Raw genomic sequence first — 18,604 nt, 5'->3', positions numbered from 1 at the left:
CCGAATCCTATTGATAACGGTTCTGCTATGGCTCGCTTCGACTTTGAAAATCCAATCTTTCAAGCTGAAAAAGAGGGTGATGAAGACTGTGAACTCCCTGAAGAACTTGCCAGTTTCTTAAAACAGGAAGAAAGGGTCATTCAACCGTATCAAGAGCCTACTGAAGTGATTAATCTCGGCACCGAGGACGCCAAGAGAGAAATCAAGATAGGGGCTGCTTTGGGAGATGATGTGAAGAAAGGGATGATTGAATTGCCACAAGAATACGTTGACATCTTCGCCTGGTCTTATCAGGACATGCCCGGGCTGGACACAGACATCGTGGTACACCGCTTGCCTCTCAAAGAAGGTTGTCCTCCGGTCAAGCAGAAGCTCAGAAGAACAAGGCCAGAGATGGCTGTCAAGATAAAGGAAGAAGTGCAAAAGCAGTTGGATGCAGGGTTTCTAGCAGTCACCAATTATCCGCCATGGGTTGCAAACATCGTCCCAGTACCTAAGAAGGATGGAAAGGTACAGATGTGTGTCGACTACCGGGATCTGAACAGAGCTAGTCCTAAAGATGATTTCCCATTACCTCACATCGACGTTTTGGTGGATAATACAGCTCAGTTCTCGGTATTCTCCTTCCTGGATGGCTTTTCTGGCTATAACCAAATCAAGATGGCACCAGAGGACATGGAAAAGACAACTTTCATAACCCCATGGGGCACCTTCTGCTACAAGGTGATGCCGTTTGGTCTGAAAAATGCCGGAGCAACATATCAACGAGCTATGGTGACTCTGTTCCATGATATGATTCATCATGAAATCGAGGTTTATGTGGACGATATGATTGCCAAATCTCAGACAGAAGAAGAACATTTGGTGAATCTGCAGAAATTATTTGAACGGTTAAGGAAATTCAAACTGAGACTTAATCCGAACAAGTGCACTTTCGGGGTGAGATCGGGAAAATTGTTGGGTTTTATTGTTAGCGGAAAAGGGATTGAGGTGGATCCTGACAAAGTAAAAGCAATACAGGAAATGCCTGAGCCAAGAACAGAGAAGCAAGTCCGTAGTTTCTTAGGGAGGTTGAACTACATTGCAAGGTTCATCTCTCACCTAACAACCACGTGTGAGCCAATTTTCAAATTGCTGAGGAAAGATCAGGCTATCAGATGGAATGAAGATTGTCAAAGGGCTTTCGAGAAGATAAAAGAGTATTTGCAGAATCCTCCTATCCTTATGCCTCCAGTCCCAGGGAGACCGCTGATTATGTACTTGACAGTACTTGACAATTCTATGGGTTGTGTTCTCGGTCAACACGACGAGACAGGTAGGAAAGAACATGCCATCTACTACTTGAGTAAGAAGTTCACAGATTGCGAGTCGAGATACTCAATGCTTGAGAAGACATGTTGTGCACTTGCATGGGCTGCTAAGCGATTGAGACAATACATGCTGTCTCACACAACCCTACTGATCTCCAAGATGGATCCAATCAAATACATATTCGAGAAGCCAACTCTCACCGGAAGGGTGGCTCGTTGGCAAATGGTACTGACAGAGTACGATATCCAGTATACATCCCAGAAAGCCATCAAAGGGAGTATTCTGTCAGACTATCTTGCTCAGTAGCCGATTGATGATTATGAGCCGATGAAGTTTGATTTTCCAGATGAAGACATCATGTTCCTCAAGATGAAAGACTGTGAAGAGCCAGTTGTTGAGGAGGGACCTGATCCAAACGAAAAGTGGACTTTGTTGTTTGATGGGGCTGTCAATGCTAGAGGAAGTGGAATTGGCGCTGTCATTACTACTCCGAAAGGTGCCCACATGCCTTTCACCGCTCGTTTGACTTTTGAGTGCACAAATAATGAAGCTGAGTACGAGGCCTGTATCCTGGGTATTGAGCAAGCCATTGATCTGAGAATCAAGACTCTGGACATCTTCAGAGATTCAGCTCTGGTGATCAATCAAGTAAATGGTGATTGGAATACTCTCCAGCCCACTCTGGTCCCCTACAGAGATTACACGAGAAGACTGTTGACTTTCTTCACAACAGTAAAATTGTATCATATACCTCGTGATGAGAACCAGATGGCAGACGCACTTGCTACTCTATCCTCCATGATCAAGGTAATTCGTTGGAACCATGCTCCCAGGATCGATGTGATGCGCCTTGACAGGGCCGCGTACGTGTTTGCTGCTGAACTGGTAGTCGATGACAAGCCCTGGTATCACGATATCAAGTGCTTTCTGAAGAATCAAGAGTACCCTGTAGGGGCATCCAACAATGACAGAAAGACTTTGAGAAGATTGGCAGGCAGTTTCTTCTTGAACAAAGACGATGTGCTGTATAAGAGGAACTTCGACATGGTTTTGCTCAGATGCGTGGACAGACACGAGGCGGACATGTTAATGCAGGAAGTTCATGAAGGTTCCTTCGGTACTCATGCCGGCGGACATGCAATGGCTAAGAAATTGTTGAGAGCGGGTTATTATTGGATGACCATGGAATCAGATTGCTTCAAATATGCTCGGAAGTGTCATAAATGCCAGATTTATGCTGATAAGGTGCATGTGCCGCCAAATCCTCTGAATGTGATGACTTCGCCGTGGCCATTTTCTATGTGGGGCATTGACATGATTGGAAAGATTGAGCCGACTGCTTCCAATGGGAATCGCTTCATCCTTGTTGCCATCGACTATTTCACCAAGTGGGTCGAAGCAGCGTCGTTCGCGAATGTCACCAGACATATGGTTGCCCGTTTCATCAAGAAAGAAATCATTTGTCGCTATGGGATTCCCGAAAGAATCATTACTGATAATGGTTCTAATCTCAACAACAAAATGATGAAGGAGTTGTGTCAGAACTTCAACATTCAGCATCACAATTCTTCCCCTTACCGCCCTAAGATGAACGGCGCTGTTGAGGCGGCAAATAAGAACATAAAGAAGATTGTCCAGAAGATGGTCGTCACGTACAGAGATTGGCATGAGATGCTACCCTTCGCCTTGCATGGGTACCGTACTTCAGTACGTACGTCGATTGGGGCAACCCCTTACTCCCTGGTGTATGGTATGGAAGCAGTCCTACCTGTTGAAGTGGAGATTCCTTCTCTAAGAGTCCTGTTGGATGTCAAGTTAGACGAAGCCGAATGGATTCGGACAAGGTTCAATGAGTTGAGTCTTATCGAAGAGAAGAGAATGGCAGCCATTTGTCATGGGCAGTTGTATCAGAGTCGGATGAAGAGAGCCTTTGATCAGAAAGTGCGTCCTCGTTGTTTCCAAGTCGGAGATTTAGTGTTGAAAAGGATCCTTCCTCCTCAGACAGATCACAGGGGCAAGTGGACTCCTAACTATGATGGACCGTATATCGTCACCAAGGTTTTTGATGGTGGGGCCTTAATGCTTGCAACTATGGATGGTGAAAACTTCACTTCCCCTGTGAACTCAGACGCAGTTAAAAAATACTTCGCATAAAATAGACCCGCTGGACAGTAAAAAGAATAGTCCAGGCAAAAATGGGCATCCCGACGAACCAAGAAAATGAAAAGGTTCGGGCAAAAATTAGGGATTAAAAATGAAAAGATCGTACACCCGGTAAGTTGAAAACCTGAAAAGGCAACTTAGGCAAAAATGGGTATCCCGGTGGATTGAAAACCCGAAAAGGGCGATCCAGGCAAAAGTTAGGGATTAAGCGAATGACTGCGTTCTGAGTTAGTTCTGAATCTCATCTCATGTCGATGATGGGAAATTTTCGAAAGGTAGGAAACAGTCCAATCACCTTTTCAGAAGGCTGATCATCTGGAGGATCTTGAAGACGGGCAAGTCATAGCAGAATTGGAACCCAATAGAAATCCATTTCACATTGCCATTAGATTAATTTCTGTTTTTATCTTTTGTGCGATTACCTCTTTCCAGGGATTGCTTCCTGATGTAAATGCCTATTCAGAGGTCATTCAATCAATAAAATCATGTTATTCAGTATATCTCTGTTTTCATTTTCATTTTACTGTTTTGTTTGCAAAAATAACGTCCGAATTTTTGATAAACATTGCATCATGACACATAAGGGCTTTACAGGTACATGTTTAATAAACATTTAAAATTGCTGTAAATTTTAAGTGCTTTGGATCGTCTATTCAAAACAGATACCCTCAGGGCATTTCCTTAAAATCCCCTGCAGATGATCGTGAATATCTTCCCCAGTGAAGTCGCCAACAGACGAATCCGGTGTCTTATCCCTGCAGAGCTGATCAGAGTGTTGGATTCTTCAATCCCCAGCAGGTTCTCACCACTGTACTTCCCCAAGCGTTTGTTTCAGGACATACACTCCCCAGTAGAGTTGACAGTGCCAAACTATATATCCCCAGCGGAGTTGACAGTGTTATACTGTATCTTCCCAGCAGAAGTGACGGCTCCTTAGAGTTCGATGCCAGATCGATAATTCCAATGCCAGATCCATGGTTTCTTTCCTTGAAGCAGAACCTCGGTACCGTATCAGTGTTTGCTTCCCCTGCTGAGTCATCTCTCGCAGATCGTGGTTGCCAGAACCACTATCGCTTTCCCCAACAGCAGGTTTTCAGTGTCGTTCTCTCCCCAGTCTGAATCTCGGCATTTCGTCATTGCTAGAACACCGTGTGGCGGGTCATTTCCCCACATAATTCTTTGTGCTGTGCATCTCCAGCAGCCTTGCCAGGGTCCAAAAGATGGTGATCATTTCCCCAGCAGATCCCCTTGCCTCAGCTTGGCATTCTACCCAGCATTTCGCATCCCTGCATGTAGAATCATATTGCATTGCATCCTTCCAAATCGCGTAGCATTTCCATTTTCATGGAGCATTACGCCATTGAAAAATTCAAATATATGCATGTAAGCATAAAACATTCTCGGTATCCCAAGTGATAAGCTAGAAGTTGTTTCCAGTACTCAGACTGAAGATTGTTCATGACTTACCTTTGTTATCCCCAGCAAGTGTCATTGGCCCATGCGCCGCCTCTATTATCTTTCCCTATTTCTGCCGATGCTGACAGGCATGAAGTCTTTTCGGTATTCAGACCGAAGTGGCATTCAGGACAATTTTCCGGTATTCAGACCGAAGTGGCATTCATGCCAATTTCCGATATTCAGATCGAAGTGGCGTTCATGCCAGTTTCCGGTATTCAGACCGAAGTGGCGTTCAGGCCAGTTTTCCGATGTTCAGATCGAAGAAGTTTCCGACGTTCAGGTCGATGCAACTTGTGGCATTCAGGCCAATTTTCCGGTATTCAGACCGAAGTGGCGTTCAGGCCAATTTCCGATATTCAGATCGAAGTGGCGTTCAGGCCAGTTTCCGGTATTCGGACCGAAGTGGCGTTCAGGCCAGTTTTCCGATGTTCAGATCGAAGAAGTTTCCGACGTTCAGGTCGATGCAACTTCTGGCATTCAGTTCAATTTTCCGATGTTCAGATCGAAGAAGTTTCCGACGTTCAGGTCGATGCAACTTGTGGCATTCAGGCCAATTTTCCGATGTTCAGATCGAAGAAGTTTCCGACGTTCAAGTCGACGCAACTTATGACATTCAGGTCAGACTCTCGGTGTTCAGACCGATATTAATAATCTTATATCTCCCGATGTTCAGATCGAAGTCATTTCCAGTATTCAGACTGATGAGCGGCATTCAGGCCATGGTTATTTCTGTGTTACCATTTATTTTGGTATCCAAGTTAACATTCTTTTTCGGTATTCAGACTGACTCTCACCGTACCAGACGGATTCTTCTTTCAAGACCATCTCTTTGCCGATTCTGACCGACATTGTTACTTCACTTCACTTCAGTGCAAATTTTTGGGCTTTTATTGTATTCAATCCCTTGATACCTCGAAAGCACGAAAGCCGCTGCTATCTTCTTTCCAGGTCTCCAGTTGATTGAATAGGGGCAGCTGTAATACCCCAAAATTTACCCTTTATTTTTCCTGGAAGCATACGCTTTACACCTCATGCATGCATTCATTTTTAGGTCATTTAACATTAGATACATTGCATTTCATCATGTCAATCAGAATTAGATCCAAGAAACTTTATTTAATAAAAAAATAAATAAATAAATAAATAAAATAAAACAAAAAAAAATAAAAATAAAATAATAATAATAATAAATAAATAAATAAATAAATAAATAAAAGAAAAAATCTCAGACTTGGACCTCTCTCAAAAGCCCATTAAGCTACCAATATTAGGCTATAAATACTAGAGTTTCAGTGAAACAAAGATTGATTCTATTCCTATTACCCTGAGGAAAAAGACAGTGAGAGAAGAGCTAACAGAGTTCAGAGCAGCCTCCAAACCCTGAAGGTAACTCAACTGCACAGAATCACCTCTGCCTCACATAAACCCTAAAGATTGTTTTGTAAACCTCACGGGTGCAACTCATTTTCAATCAAGCTCTCCAATTAGGTTTGCCCTATATCCATCATCTTTATGCCTTTAATTTGAATGCTCTAAATGTATGAGGTATTATGGGTGAATTTGATACCCTGTTGATGCATGTCTTTTTTTGTGAATTTTAATGGCATGATTCATGTGGTTACATTTTGATTTGGGGGCAACCCTTGATTACCCTATTTTTTTGTCTCTAACCTGTTTGTTGAGTTTTTGTGAGGGCTCACATGACTTTTGCAGGGATAACTAGCGTGGTTTTCCACTTTATTTGTGGGATACCCCCTGGAGGTTTCATTCCGATTACCTGTACTGACTCACTTTCTTTGATGGTGTTTAGCTTGGAAGGATCCCTGGGTTTCCCATTCCTCTAACTGTTGTTACTTCGGATCTTTATCCGCGTGGTACTTTTACATTTTTCCCGCATTTTACTGCTTTCCTAGCTAGAAGACCTCGATAGGAGGCAATGTTTTTGTGTGTTTTTTTTACAGGTTCCTTCGTCAAGGACTGCCTTTTTGCATGAGTTCACCAAACCCTAACCCTTCATTGATTTTTCTTCTCCTAAACACATGTTTACTCCTTCTACTACAGGTGAGTAAGTCTCCAAAGGTCGAGCATCCGGTAGATTGCGTAGTAACATCGTTCGTCCAAAACCCACTCCATAACCCCGTAGTTAGCCGAACTACGGCTTGCTCTGATTCTCTTTCCAGATGAGATACGTAGGCATAAGACGCGATGTCTTAGCGAGCACACATCCCCCCAACCCATAGGTCAGCCGAGCTACGAAGACTCTGATTCTCATATTCAGATGAGATACGTATGCAGTGGATGCGACATCCGCGCGAGTCATTCTCATTTAACCCTTTTTTTGGTAAACAGCACAAGATAAACTCACACCCTTTAGACAAAAACTACAAAAGTGGACCCCGTAGAGTACTACAGATGCGTAGGGGTGTTATACCTTCCCTTCGCATAACCGACTCCCGAACCCAAGATTTGGTTGCGAGACCCCGTCTTGTCATTTCCTTTTTCAGGTTTACTTCGAGCGTTTCCTTTCCCTCCTTTGGGATGAATAACGCACGGTGGCGATTCTTCTGTCATTTTCTTTCGCCGGTTGTTTTTTCGCGCACTGTATTTTTCAGGTTGCAACACCAAGTTTTAACACTCATCAAGACTAGTATCGAATAATGTAGGTTTCGCCTACGCGAGGTGCATGTTCTATATTAGTAAGGTGCGATGGGATAATTGTAATATCCAACTGTTAAAACAATGGGTCAAACTTAACTAAACAAATTATAATAAGATTATATATATGTTTAGAAGCAAGAGTTGGGCATGATCCATATGATGGATTGGAATAAGGAGTTATTCACCCAACTGAAATTTTCGAGAGTTGTATGAGATACAATTGGAAGGAGTTCCTACCTAAATAACCTAGTTTTGTGTAATCCGCCTACGCGGACTTAGAACAAAGTGAAATATGGATCTCGACCCACTAGAAAATCTTCCAACGGGATTTTCCAAATCAGATGATGAAGGTCATTTGTTTTGAATAAAATAGTGGGAGCATATTTAATTAAAGGCATAATTGAATATGTCAATGATACTTATATTTTCATTAATCCTTATGTAGATTACCATGACCGCAAACACCTCTAACAACATCCTGCGATCAATCCTTAATAAGGAAAAATTGTTTGGGACAAATTTCCTGGATTGGCACCGAAACCTGAGGATTGTCCTCAAACATGATAAAAAGTTGTATGTCTTGGAGACACCTGTTCCTGAAGAGGAACCTCCTAGTTCTGCACCTAAGGCAGAAAGAGATTCTTATAAGAAGCATGTCGATGATGCCAATGAAACTGCTTGTCTCATGCTGGCTACCATGAACTTAGAATTGCAAAAGCAACATGAGAACATGTCAGCGTTCGATATGATCGAACACCTGAAGTTGCTCTATCAAGAGCAAGCAAGGCATGAGAGGTTTGAAGTTTCAAAAGCCCTTTTTCAAAGCAAGTTAGCTGAGGGAGCCCCTGTAGGTCCCCATGTACTCAAGATGATTGGGTATGTGGAAAACCTTGAGAGATTGGGTTTTCCCCTCGAAAAGGAACTTGCAACTGATTTGATCTTGCAATCCTTGCCAGATAGTTTCAGTCAATTTGTCCTAAATTTCAATATGATTGATATGGACAAATCTCTTCCTGAACTGCTCGCCATGTTAAGAACTGCCGAGCAGAATCTGAAGTCAAAAGGGAAGTCCATTCTGATGATCGGAAATGGAAAGAGACAGAACAAAAGGCCCACTAAGCAGAGTGATAAGGGGAAGGGGAAGGAAGTTGTCAATCCCAGACCCACTGCTGCTTTGAAGCCTAGTGGAGGCATAGCAAAAGAAGGCACCTGCTTCCATTGCGGTAAGACCGGACACTGGAAGAGGAACTGCCCAAAGTACCTGGAAGATAAGAAGAATGGAGTAGAGACTTCAACTTCAGGTATTTTTGTTATTAATTTATCTACTTCTGCATCATGGGTATTAGATACTGGATGCAGTTCTCACATTTGTACAAATGTGCAGGAACTAAAAGGGAGTAGAGATTTGGCAAAAGGTAAAGTCGACCTACGAGTTGGCTATGGAGCAAAGGTTGCTGCTTTAGCCGTAGGAACTTTTGTATTGACTTTACCTAGTGGTTTAATAATTCAGTTAGAGAACTGTTATTATGTACCTGCAATTAGCAGGAATATTATTTCCATTGCTTGTTTGGACAAGTTTGGTTTTTCATTTATAATAAAGAACAATTGTTACTCAATTTATTTGAATGATATATTCTATGCTACTGCACAAATGAACAATGGACTATATGTCCTTGATCTTGAAATTCCTATTAATAACATTAATACAAAAGGGTGAAACCTAACGAGTTAAAACCAACTAGGTAAGAATATTAAAACTCTTCGATCAGATCGAAGTGGTGAGTATTTAATCATAGAGTTTGATGACCATCTGAAAGAGTGTGGGATCCTATCCCAACTTACTCCTCCTGGCACATCCCAATGGAAGGGTGTATCTGAGAGAAGAAATCGAACCCTGTTGGACATGGTCCGATCCATGATGAGTCACACCAATCTTCCAAACTCCTTTTGAGGACATACACTATTGACATCAGCTTACACACTTAACCGTGTTCCATCCAAAAGGGTGAAAAGACACCATATGAGATATGGAGTGGTAAGAGACCACATATGTCTTACATGAAGATTTGGGGTTGCGAAGTTTATGTGAAACGACAAATTTCAACTAAGCTTGAGCCCAAATCTGACAAATGCTTATTTGTGGGGTATCCTAAAGAAACAAGAGGATATTATTTCTACAATCCTTCTGAGGGCAAAGTGTTTGTCGCTCGAACTTGAGTTTTCCTAGAAAGGGATTTTATTTCCAAAGGAATCAGTGGGAGGAAAGTAGAACTTGAAGAAATTCAAGAATCACAAAGTACCGATACACCTATGGAGGAATTAGAGCAGGAAACACAAGTAGTTGTGTAAGAGCAACCTGCTCAAATAGAACAAGACCAGTGTAGGTCAGGCAGGATACGTCACCTACCTGAGATATATGGATATCTGATCAAGGTGATGTATTACTCATGGATCAAGATGAGCCTGTGACCTACTCATGGAATCTTCGTTTTGATGAAACAGTAAAATTGTATGGATTCATCAAGAACGAAGATGAGACTTGTGTCTACAAGAAGGTTAGTGGGAGCATGATCGTATTCCTCGTATTATATGTAGATGACATATTACTCATTGGAATCGATATCCCTACCCTGCAACAAGTAAAGTCTTGGTTGGGGAAATGCTTTTCTATGAAGGACCTAGGTGAAGCAGCCTATATATTAGGAATCAGAATCTATAGAGATAGATCACAAAACTGCTTGGCCTAAGTCAGAGTACATACATAGACAAAGTGCTGAGACGCTTTAATATGAATGATTCCAATCTGGTTATGTGTTTTGCTTAAATGGTGGCACTGTGAGCTTGAAAAGTTCAACGCAAGATGCAATTGCTGATTCTACAACTGAGGCCGAGTATATTGCTGCCTTAAGTGCAGTAAAGGAAGCTGTTTGGATCAATAAACTTGGCATAATCCCTAGCATTGTGGATCCCATTGGTCTCTATTATGATAACAATGGTGTTATCGCACAAGCTAAGGAGCCTAGATCTCACCAACGATCCAAACACATACTTAGGCGTTGTGCGAAAATATGTAAAGTACCTACACTTGACAATATAGCTGACCCACTGACAAAGCCTCTTGCGCAGCAGAAGCATGATGGCCATACTAGATCAATGGGCATACGGGGTATGCCTGATTGGCTCTAGTGCTAGTGGGAGATTGTTGGTGTAAGCCCTAGAGGCCAATACTTTTGGTACTTGTATCGAATTATTTATAATAAAAGGCATTTTCTTTATTATGGTTGATTAATAAACTCCCTAGAATAGATAGTCCGTTTAATGTATTAAGTGTGACTTAATCATGAGAACACATTAAACATAAGGGCACTATTCTTAAAGTATCCGTAGTCGAGCTTTAATGTGAAGTGGGATAACATTAAAGCATTGAGACTATTATGTTTGTAGACTGATGATCACATCTCATGCATCATGGATAAAGAGTTATCAAGTCTTAAACATAGGTATGAATATTAGGAGTAATATTTATACCGGATTGACCTGCTATGAGAATACTATATAGAAATTTATGCAAAGTGTCATAAGTTATTCTCATGGTGATAATAGTGTATACCACTCTTCGACCTGAAACCACTATGGGTCCTAGATGTAGAGTCGAGTGTTTTGTTGCTGATCTAACGTTGTCCGTAACTGGATAACCACAAAGACAGTTGATGGGTACTCCACGAAGCATGCTGAGGGACATGAGTGTCCTAGATGGAATTTGCCAATCCTGCGTAACAGGATAAATGTCTATGGGCCCAATATTGAACTGGACAAGGGTGACACGGTCTATACCTTGTGTTCAATATAGACATAAGGGCAAAGGGGTAATTTTACACATAATTATTATCACAGGAGGTTTTGTCAGATCACATGACATTTTCGTGACTTGGGTAGCAGTGATGTGTTGCTAGATACCGCTCACTGTTTATTATGTTAAATGCGTGATTTAATATAATTGCCAACGCCGCGAAAACCTATAGGGTCACACACAAAGGACGGATTGATGAGAGATAGAATAATTAAGGAACATCGTAAGGTTCGGTGTACTTAAGTAGAATACGAAATATGGTAAGGTACCAAATACTTAAGTGATTTTGGCATTTTATGAGATATGGGCCAAAATGCACTTAAGTGGGCTTTTTGGCTTGAAGCCCACACAAGTGGTTCTATAAATAGAACCCCTTGGGTAGAAGCATTGTAACTCTCACTGAGACAGAAAACACAACTGAAGAGTTGGAATTTCGTATCTCTCTCTCACTCAAAGCCTTCATTCATAACAGCTAGCACTGCGATTGAAGGAATCCGTTCGTGTGGACTGAGTAGAGACGTTGCCATCGTTCAACGTTCGTGATCGCCCCGTGGATTTGTATCCAAGGTTTTGGTCGTTTCAAGAGATCTGCACCAAAGGTTTGAATCGCCGGAAGAGGTAACGATTCTATCACTGATCATGCCCATTCGTAAGGATCACTAAATGGAGAAATTTTTAAATTCCGCTGCGCCTTGGATGGCAACTCTCCTACAGCTAGGACTTTTGAGATTCTGAGAGACACAATGAGACCAGAAGTAGAAACTGTCATATCTGAGACTTCTAGGCCTTCTGACATGACCACCCCTCAGACTAGACCACATGGTAAGTCTCCTATAACTAAGACTCCATTTAATTATGTTAGTTTTGATCTTACTATTTCATCTATTTCTCTTAAACCAATTCCTCCACCATCACCTTTCATTCCTTTTGGAACCATTACTACACCCATTTCAAAATAACCAACTATTTCTATAACAATCCCAAATCCAAACAATAGTTGAATTAACCATTACTACGACTGTTCCAATCATTTCTAAATCAACAACAACAACCACTGCCCCAATAACTAGAACAATTAATCCATCATAAATACCACCAATATTACTCTCCAAAATCCTCAATACAAATGAAAACACCACACCTGAACCAACCCCCACGATCACGATTGGACAACCATCTGAACCAACACCACCACCAACTTCTGAACCAACCCTCACTGAACCTCAACCTAATCAACCAGAAGACTACTCTTCTGATTCTATCTTTTCCACATCATTTTCTATCACACTCACATTACCTGAAGCCCGTTCCTTTCTATAAGACACACCAACTCCACCAATTTCATCCCCAACCTAACATCATATATGAACCTGCCATTGAAACTTTGACGAAAAAATTAAGAAACAACGTACCTTCTACTCCTGATTCTTTCGACCAAACCATATACATCTCTTATGACACTGAGATAGAATATGAATCTAAACCTCACCCTATCACAGAACCCGAGGAAGTTGATGATTTAGTTAGACAATTCAAATCAGAGGAAAATGAGCATCTCCATCATGTAGTACAAGATTGCACAAACTGTGTCAATCCTGCTCAGAGTGATGCTTCCTGGGTTGACCTCAGAAGATGGATGAACTCACGTTCTAAGGAGCTTAAGAAAACATGAGCTCAAAGAATATTCTGTGACAAGTTGTTTGAATATTTAGAGCCTTTTGTGGACTTATTCTCTCCAAGAAATCCTATAAGAGCTCTTCCTCCTCCAGGAACTACAATCCCAAAAATTATGACTACTGAAGCTGAAGCTAATGCTATAGTTACTCCTCCTCCCATAACTGATATTGCAACCACTTCTGGGACCAAACCAATTGTGGAAGCTGGAGAATTTAGTTCTGAACCCATTCCTCGATTTCTGAAGACTTTGCAAGAACTGAAACAAGAAAATGAAGTTGTAAGGACTCGCCTGGATAAACAAGATGAAATGTTCAAGGAACTGACTGAAACCAACATCAAGATTGAAGGGATGCTTCATACCATTCTGTCCAGATTGCCACCCCTTCTTAAAAACCTTAATTTAAAACTTGTTATTTTTCTAGTTTTTATGTTTAAGTATTTTATCTTTTCTGTTTTTGATTTTGTACCTTCTGCATTTTCAATGAAATTATGTTATGTGCTTTTACTTTTCCTATCTCTTTCTATCTTTTTGATTGATGGCAAAAGGGGAAAAGAGTGGATACGATTTTGATATACCTATTTCCCTTCTGACACCCAAACATTTTTCTTTGATTTCTTGTTTCTGACTCTGGGAATTTTAATAAGTTCACCATGTTTTTGCTAGCCTGTTCAAATAAGTTAACCAAGTTTTTCAGGAGTTAAGACTTTTTCATAAGGAATTAACCAAGCTTATTTGAGTTAACCAAGCGTATATAAGTTCTGACAAATCAAGCTCTGATGCATGGATGATAACCATACTTTCTATTTCTAACACTTAAAGTCAAGTCAATTATGAGTACTTCTATAACCAGGCTTTTGTGTTCTGGGAAGTTATTTCTTTTATGCTGATTGATATATTTTATGTGTGAAGATTATTTTAAGTCTTAAATTAAGGGGGAGCTTACAAACTTAACTCCTAAGTTCTAAGTTGAAAAATAATTTTATAGTATAAAATTCAGGGGGGGCTTACAAAACTCACTCTAATGTTTTTATGTGATTAAACCAAGTAAAAATTGTTCATCAAATTTATGGTTTTGTCAACATCAAAAATGGGGAGATTGTAAGAACAAGATTTGATTCTGCATCTAGCCGTATTTTTTGATTGATAACAATTTATAGTCTCTTAGAGAATAATTTTGTACCCTAATCAATTTGTTTAGTATGAAGATACTAGATTCAAGTTCTGACTTTGAATGAATGACATGTGATGTCATCAGATTCTGAACCTAGTGCACTCTGACTCTGAGATACGTGGTTTACAAGATAATCAAGCTCTGGATTATGTACTTCAATGCTTCTGACGTATGCTAATCCAAAGCTTTGCAACTCTGATGCTTCTGACGTTGATATGATCTAAAGCCCTACTCTCTCAACAACTCTGAACTGTGTCACCAGACTCTAAAGACCAGGTTCTGATGAACTTGATTAAGACTATAAAGACCAAGGTTCTGAAGTTTCTCTCAACCAACCTCTTAATCTTCTCTTATGCATGTTTCATCCCCTAGCTATCAGAAGCCCCTGAATATTTAAGATAAGATCAAAAGGTTTTACGTAAGGAAAATAGTACACAATACAAGATCAAATAGTCCTTCCACTATACTGATTTTGTGGGATAAAGAATATACTATTGTACCATTTTGTCTCCCATTTTTGTAATACGTTATGCAAGGATACAACTGCATTTTGGTATTCCAACTCCACCCTCCAGCGGATCTATTCATTGCCAATATAAAGGAGACTTGGAAGAATGAAACAGTGCTACACATTCGAAGAATTCATCATTTACATCAATAGTGCACTTTGTGAAATATTTAATAAAAAAAAGAGAACACGCATACTAGAACTTTTGTTCATACTCTTCATAGAATATATTTTGTGTGATAAACTTGTATTCATTTGTGTATTATTCTTTCTTAGATGCATTTTGTAAACACATCTTTGTATCTCAATCTGTTTGATTGTATTTTTCTTGAGTGACTAAGGTTTAGTCAGAATACTCAAGAAGACATTGACTGTAGGTCTTTGTGTTGTAATCAATTTGGTTATAGTGGATTAAGTCCTTGTTGATAAGGAGAAATCACCTTGGCGGGTGGACTGGAGGTATCTTTGTTAACAATGAACCAGGATAAAGATAATTGTTTCATTATTTTTGTTCATTGTTTTCTCTTTGTTGTGTTGGGTTAAAAAGATCTTTTTTTTAGAAATCCAATTCAAACTCTCATTTCTTGTGTTTCTCGTCACCTTCTGTAAGACCCTAATTTTGACCCTAAGATCCCTCATGGCATCATAACATTGCTAATTTGCATTTGCCTTAAGGATCATAGCCTCTTGGCTCCTTAACCCTATGTTGGGACTTGTGTGAGTTGGTTTGAGACCACCAAATATGCTTGAATTGTATATTATTGCTTTTCTCATTTTGTTTACTAACCAAAAGCACAAAAATATGTCACTAACTTGTTTTGTTTTGAAGCTTGAGCAATCATGTGATCCAAGGCTCCTAGGAGGCCCCTATACCCATTGAAGTGGCCAGATGAAAGAGAAAGCAAGCATGACAATGGTTCCCAAAGCTCTCCATCATCATATATGTCTCCCAAGTATCTCAATTTGTCAATTTGATCAAGATAAACCAAAGGGCTTGAGGATTGTTTCCCAAGGAAGCCCAAATTCAACTATGCATTGATTGTGCCTTGCTCATGAAGCAACCTCAAACCATGATCAAATACAATCAAGGGAAGCTCTTTCATTCATCATTTTATGCATATTTTAGCTCATGTGAGTGTCCTCAAACATTCATTCATCAAGATTTGAAGTTTGGACTTGAGAAGTTGATTAGTCAATTCATCTAACTATTTTGAAATCCACTGAGACCTAACTTTTGATGTGTTTGTCAAATGAGGATGACCCCAAGAGCAAAGTTGTTCTTAAGAACCATATGAACAACTTTCATGTTCATAAAAAATCCATTTGAAACTTGGAAGGTCATCATTCATTTCAAAACATTATAGGTCATTTTGACTGAAACCCTAATTTTGGGTCAACTTCCCAAGGACCTAACTCCTTCATTTTTCATGATTTTGAGATGGGACCAAGTGAATTGGAAATTTTAAGATGTATAATTCAATTGTTATGTTGGACAAAAATTCATAATCCTAAAAGAAACACATGTGATAATACAAAACATTATAGGTCACTTTGGACCAAAGTCATTGAAATGTGAAAAAGTCCAACTTCAAGTGCCCATTACTTTCTCATCAAAAATCCAAATGATGAAAAATTTAAGTCCAAATTGATTTTCTTGAAAATATCTACAACTTTGATGTTGGAGGTTTTGTCATTTGAGGCTCGCATCATTGAAACAGAAGGGCTTGAAGTTGGTCCATTTTGGCAAAATTTCCATATACATGTTTTGTACCTTGAACTTCATGACTAGTTTTCAATATTTTCCCAACTCCAAATGGATTTTTGTTCAACATAACATTTGTTCCTCATGTCGAGACCTTTCCAACCATTACCCACATGCCTATGTTTCAATTTTGCAAAGGGCATTTTCGAAGAGGTGAAGTTTTATGATCATTTATGAAAACCATGTTGAATCTGTGTGCACAAGCTAATACAATGAAATATGCACGTCCAAACCATCTCACATTCATCTCAGCTTGCATTTGCAATTGCATTTGGGTCTCCCATGCGCCTGTACAGGCCTATGCATGGAGGACCCAACTTCACATGCACACGAGTATTTCCTTGCTTGCATCAGCCTTGCCTATAAATAGAAGGCTCCATTCACTTCAAACCTCAACCTAAAGGCGCCTGAAATTCTGCAGAAGTAAAATCCAAACCCTCACTCAAAGGAATTTTGATTTTTCTCTCAATTTTTCAAGTTCAATTTTCAACTTCATTGGTTGATCTTTGAACTTCAATTCCTTAGCCTAGCTTCTTTGTTACCTCAAGAGCAAGCTGCATCAAAGAATTGGAGTAGATCAAGCATTGAAAAGTTGCACTTCAAAGATTGTTATTCAAACTGTTTTCATTCGAATCTCCTTGGATATTGATCATTTTTTGTATTGCTTGGTACCTCTGAAGTCCTCATGTGAGAGACAATTGATTTGTGCTTTTAATTTTATGAATTGAGTAAGTTCAGTTTGAACACCACAATTTTCCATCTCAGATTTCTCTCTCTATAGAGATCTTGAGTGGAAATCAAGGGTACAGGGGTGATGTACATCACCCCAACTTTCTAATGATGTATAAATCGTGCATTTTTGTTAAGGTTTAAAAACCTGCAATTCTGGATGGAACAATGAAGCTCTCCAGAGAAGACGGTGGTTTCCACCATCGTCCCCACGTGGCTGAGTTCCTGGCCCTTGGATTCACATCCTCAGATCTAATCTTGGCCATGCATTGTTATGACTTATTTTAATACCACATGTGATGCTGTTGACTGGAGCCTACCATGAGCGCGCGCTATACAACCTTCTGGTCAGCCACGTCATTTAATGAGCCTTGACTAGACGCTCCATGTTTTTTTTCTAATTTCTGAATTTCCATTTTAATTTCTTTATTTCCATTTTATTTTAAAAATTCATAACTTCTTTATTTGGAATCACAAAAATATGGGACCAATTGGAAAAATTTTCTCTTAAATTCTAGTTTCTAAAAATGATTTTTAATTATTTTTTTGATTCCATTTAATATTTTTTGTGAATTTTCTCCTTTTTGGTTATTTTTAATTCATTTAAAATACTTTCCAATATTCAAAAATGCCAAAAATATTTTTTTAACATCTTTGAATGATGATGAATCTATGAAAAATATTCTCATCAATTTCTTAATTGATTTGAGATTTTAATTCAATTATGTTATTTTTCTTCATTTTTTAATTGTTTAAAATTAGTTTTTGGTTTCAAAAAATGATGAAATTTTTTGTCAAACCTTGTTTGACCATGTTGGACTTATGATGATCCAATTGGATTTTTCCAAGTTGATTTGCATTGGATTTGAAGTTTGACCTTTATTTGTTTATTTTAATTCAAGTATTATTTTAATTACAAAAAAAAAATACCAAAAATATTTTTATTGTTTCTTGACTTCTAAGCATCATCTCACTTCTGTTTACCATTGATTGATGTTGATTCTATTCATGTTTGATCAATGTGTGTTGGTTATGTCATTTGAATTTCAATTATGTACATTCCATTTCTTCTTCTTCTTCTTTTTTTCTTTTTGATCAATGAGTTAATGATTGGTGGTTAGCCTTGACATATGAGGGGATTAACCTTCTTTGATCCAAATCAAATTCATCTTGATCAAAGATCAAGTGAATTGCTTTGCATTAGAGATATGTTTCTTCTTGGTCAAACAAAAAAACCTAAATCCATACAAGATCATTCTTCTTCTCTTTTGGCATGGCAAGTTGTAGGAGCTTGGCTTACTAGTCATGGTCTCTAA

The sequence above is a fragment of the Lathyrus oleraceus genome, chromosome 4 (genome assembly GCF_024323335.1).
Source record: "Lathyrus oleraceus cultivar Zhongwan6 chromosome 4, CAAS_Psat_ZW6_1.0, whole genome shotgun sequence".
NCBI lineage: Eukaryota > Viridiplantae > Streptophyta > Magnoliopsida > Fabales > Fabaceae > Lathyrus > Lathyrus oleraceus.
This window is presented reverse-complemented; position numbering follows the sequence as displayed.